A 5,572-nucleotide genomic window follows, 5' to 3' on the forward strand; every position below is an offset into this window, starting at 1 on the left:
TCATTATTTTCAATTAACAAACACCACGAAGAAGCGTTGGAACAACTTCAACACACATTAAGAATTATGGCTATTCAAAATAATGAAACATGGTGCACAAAATACAAGAATGAAGGTCACACAAAAGAAAATTTTAAACATGGTGATGCCTTTGAAAATAATCAAGATTTGAATAAAATATAGGTAGATTTGTTATGTGATATTTTTTAAACTCTAACAAATCACACCACAACGGATTTCCCACATAATCGAAAATATGTAAATCAAATTGGTGTGTAATTTGCAAAGATTCAAGCCATTTGACACAATAATCTCACTTGAATAGTTAAAACAAACCAAACAACCATGTAGTATACCATACGCGAGAAGGTGACTAGAATGCACAATAAAACTAAAGCTAACAAGGGTGCAGAAGTTACCATGGAAGAGGCGGCTACAAGGGGAGAGAAGGAAGAGGAGTAATATATTTTAGGGAAGGTGGTAGAGGTCGAGGTAGAGGTTGAATTTATTTCCATATGTTGTAATAATACCATCTGTCCCTCAACTATCTATTGAAAGAATGAACCAACTTAAAATATTGCAATATATGTGGCATTGGAGATCATTCCCTGGAAGGTTGTCTAATAATGCTGGATAAAATCATGAAAAAAAGAAATGTCAATATAGTGCACACAATTCCAAATCAAGAAGCACTGAAACATAAGAATTTACATGTTGTGACCATATCAGAGTTTGCTAACCAATTTATACATGCGGGGAAAGTCATATCCAACTGTTAAAAAATAAAAAGACATACCCGGATCTGGACTAAGCACAACAACTAGTGGTTGAGGCTATAGAATTCTTTAAAAATAAAGAATAAGATAAAATACAAGTCATGATGATGAAATCGAAGAGATCCTATAATTACTCAAAGAAAAATAGTCAATTGGTTGATTGTTAGAACTATTAAACATTCTTAAGGAATATAAAGAAGAAGAAATACCATACAAGAATCTTTGGAAATTATCATAAGACAACATGTAGGAGGACTATCATTATCCACAAGTCGACTTATAGATCAATGGAAATATGGTAAATCATGTTTTGTCAATGTTGGCTCCCAAGTCAACATTCTCCCAAAGGAGACTTGGATAAAATTGGGAAGGCCGCAACTATATAAAAAAAAACAAGTTATTTGAAGCTAGTGGATCAATGCATTGCTGAACCAAATGGTACTTTGTGGTGTATAGAGATAGTAATAATGGGTATTTTGACTTAAGTTAACTTCAAGGTAGTATACTTCTTTGAATGAATACCAACTTATAAACACTAGTCATACATCCTTAGGGAAGGAAAATGAAGGCTACTATCTCTTTAGAAAGAGGTAGGATTAACCTTAAAGGAAAAAGTTGGAAAGTAGTAATCCTTTTAGACCTTAAATATGAAAAACCCTACATCGAATATTGGGATGAATAAAATGAGGTTAGAAACCTATAAAAGGTCATGAATCAAAATGAAGATAACATCGAACCAAAGATAGATGGAAAAATATTACAAGGTTTGTCGTTATCAATAGGCCAAAACTCTAACACTACACTATACGAATGGCAACTAGAAAACTATAAGTCAAGTGCCAAGTAATGTTGGTCAATTAAGTTCATTCCCATAAAAAAGCATCAATCATGTTATTTTATAAATGGAGTGCCAATAGAATATGTGAAGAAGGGAAGGAAAACACCCAACTCAATATTAACTATTTAATAATAAGCACCATATAAACCTCTTCAATTTAAACAATGAATTATCCATCGACCCATGCTCGCAAGGTTTCAAAATAAATTGACAAGACTGGTCAGATGAAAAATTTTAGTCCAATCATTCACTAAATGGGTAGCAAGATGGTGGGAATTACACACCCCACGGTTATAGACATGGATGACTTCAACTACATATTTTATAGAAATATTTGGTGAGCATAAATTATCTTCATAGACTAAGATCTTGAGATTCAAAATTAGATGTGATCCTGTAGCCCATATTGACCAATGTGAGGAGGAATGGAAAAGGATTGGCTATGGAGACTAGCATGTCTAGCCCCATCTGTTTGCAAATAATTTGGATGATATATTATATAAGTGACATAAAATTGAAGTTAGAGGAGAAATCTTCATTTGGTTTGAAATAAAAAGAAATTCATCAAAGAATTTAAATTTGTACCAAGTGAAAAAGAAAAATTCAAGGTGATCCGAGAAATACGAGAATTCTTAGAGAAAATAGGTCCAGAAGAAATATTAACAAAAGGAAAATGAAAATTTGACATAGAGTCAACTTCAATGTAAACACCCCACCTTTCCCTCAGTGGATTATTCACTTATTCACCCAACTTCCCCAGTGCAGTTAGAGAAATGGGGTAATAATTTTTTTTTTTTTTGGCCTTTTATTTTTAGAGTTCTCAAAACTCACCTTGGATGTCTTCATCATGTTTGTCTTAGTGAGACAGTTCCAACGATACAAATCCTGTCCAATTTGGACTCCAAGATTTTAAGTGGTGCTTCCTTGAAGTTCTATTCATTTTTAAATTGTCTTCTTTCCCTGTACTTCCACGTGGTGCCCACATATCATGGCACACTTCGATTGCCCTAGGGACACATGCATGATATAACATATCATGATATCCAAGTTGCTTATCCAACATTAATAGTCTTAATTACAATTACAAAATAAGGGTAATTGGAAGGGACTACATCCTGGTGCAATGTTAATCTAGTGCATACAATTCCAAAGAAAGAAGCATTGAACCATAAGAATTTACATGTTGTGACCATATCAGGAGTTGGCTAACCAATTTATACATGAGGGGAAAGTCTTTTCCAACTGTCAAAAAACTAAAAAATACATACCCAGATCTGGACCAAGTACAACTAGTGGTTGAGGCTATAGAATTCTTTAAAAATAAATAATAAGATAAAATATAATTCGTGATGATGCAATCGAATAGATCCTATAATTAATGAAAAAAAAATAGTCAGTTGGTCGACTGTCAGAACGTCTAAACATTATGAAAGACTATAAAGAAGAAGAAATACCATACAATAATCTTTGGAAACTATCATAGGACAACATGTAGGAGGACCATGATCCACAAGTTTACTTAGAGATAAATGGACATATGGTAAATCATGTTGTTGTCAATGTTGGCTCCCAAGTCAACATTCTCTCAAAGGATACTTGGATAAAATTGGGAAGGTCACAACTATATAGAACAACAAATTATTTTAAGCTAATGGATTAAACCTTTGATGAACCCATTGGTACTTTGTGGTGTATAGAGACAGTAATAATGGGTATTTCGAATTAAGTTAACTTTGAGGTAGTATACTTATTTCAAGGAATGCCAACCTATAAAACATTATTTAGACATCCTTAGGGAAGGAAAATGAAGGCTACTATCATTTTAGAAAGAGATAGGATTAACATTAAAGGAAAAAATTGGAAAGTAATAATCCTTTTCCATCTTAAATATGGAAAACCCTATGTTGAATCTTGGGATGAAGAAAATGAGGTTAGAAACCTATACAAGGTCATGAATCAAAATGTAGATAACATCAAACCAAAGACAAATGGAAAATTATTACAAGTTTTGTCGTTATCAATAGGCCAAAACTATGACACTACATTATACGAATGCAACTAGAAAACTATGAGTCGAGTGCCAAGGAATGTTGGTAGATTAAGTTCATTCACATCAAAAAGAATCAATCATGTTCTTTTATAAATGGAGTGTCAATAGTATATGTGAATAAGGGAAGGAAAACACCCACCTCGATATTAACTATTTAAAAGAAGAACCATATCAACCTCTTCAATTTAAACAATGAAATTATCCATTGGCCCATGTTGATGAAGTTTCAAAATAAATTGACAAGATTGGTCAGATGGAAATCTTAGTCCAATCATTCACTAAATGGGTAGAAAGATGGTGGGAATTACACACCCCACGGTTATAGGCATGGATGACTTCAATCACATATTTTATAGAAATATTTGGTGAGCATAAATTATCTTCTTAGGCTCACATCCTAAGATTAAAAATTAGACATGATCCTATAGCCCATATTGACCAATGTGAGGAGTCATGGAAAAGGATTGGCTATGATTACTAACATGTCTAGCCCCATATATTTGCAAATAATTGGATGATATACCATATAAGTGGTACAAAATTGAAGTTAGTGGAGAAATCTTCATTTGGTTTTAAATAAAAAGAAATTCATCTCAGAATTTAAGTTTGTACCAAGTGAAAAAAGAAAAATTCAAGGTGATTCAAAAAATACGAGAGAGAAACTAGGTCCGAAAGAAATATTAACAAGAGGCAAATGAAAAGTTTACATAGGATCAAGTTTGATGTAAACAACACACCTTGCCCTCGGTGGAGTATTCATTTACCCAACTCACCTGGCGTAGTTAGAAAAATGGGGCAATAATTTTTATTTTTTTTGTCCTTTTATTTTTCGAGTTCTCAAAACTTACCTTGGATGTCTTCATCATGTTTGTCCCAGCGAAACAGTTCCAACGATACAAATCCTATCCAATTTTGACTCCAAGATTTTAAGTGGTGCTTCCTTGAAGTTCTATTCATTTTTAAATTGTCTTCTTTCTTCATACTTCCACATGGCATAGCACCCTGCTACATTCCTGGGGACACATGCTTATGTGGCATGTACCATGTGGCATTTCTAGTCATAACTCTACAAATGTGTTTCTGTGGATATATATATATATATATAAATTTGGCAAAAAGTTTTGGCGAGAAATGCATGTTAGGTCATATAATTCAACGTTCAATTTTTTAAATTTAAAGTTGAATCTTCAAACCCTTTACTTTTTGATTCCATAAATCCATATGAAAATCCTTAAAATCTTGATCTCCTCAGCAGGTTTTTTAGAACCCTTCCAAACCTCGCGCAATTCTGAGAATAGATTAGATTTTGTGGCAGCTAGGCAATATATGCGATGAATTTGGAGGGCCTGTCTGATCCAGTCTCATCGATCCATTCAATTGAATGTATACCACATTGGTCAGTGGTTTGGTTTTATCTCGAGTGGCGGGTTATTACCAATGGTAAGTTATTTCAAAATAGATCTAAATTCTTTTAAAAAAAATTATGAATAATTTTCTCCGCATTACAATGAAACTTTCATGGAAATTTAAATACCTTAGGTGATGTTTTAACTTTCGAAACAGGTCTTTAATAAATTAATAAAATAGCCATATTTATTTTTTTAAAATGATATGAATGCATTTTATATCATGTTTAAATAAATAATCAGCTTTGCCTTGAATAAATAGTCAAGTTTTACCTCCTAATTATTTTGAGATTTCCAAGTATCCACCTTGTATTAATTATTTTGAGATTTCCAAGTATCCACTTTGTATGAAGGCTTAAAAATTATAATAAAAGTTTTTAATGGTGAGTGTGTTAATATTTTCGAACAAATGATATTTTTTTAAATTAAATTGGACTTAAAAATTATAATAAAATTTAAAAATTTAACGATGAATGTGTTAATATTTTAGGAAAAATTATAT

The sequence above is a fragment of the Pinus tabuliformis genome, chromosome 2_1 (assembly GCF_031772625.1).
Source record: "Pinus tabuliformis cultivar Carrire ecotype Pingquan chromosome 2_1, CPIR1, whole genome shotgun sequence".
Classification (NCBI taxonomy): Eukaryota; Viridiplantae; Streptophyta; class Pinopsida; order Pinales; family Pinaceae; genus Pinus; species Pinus tabuliformis.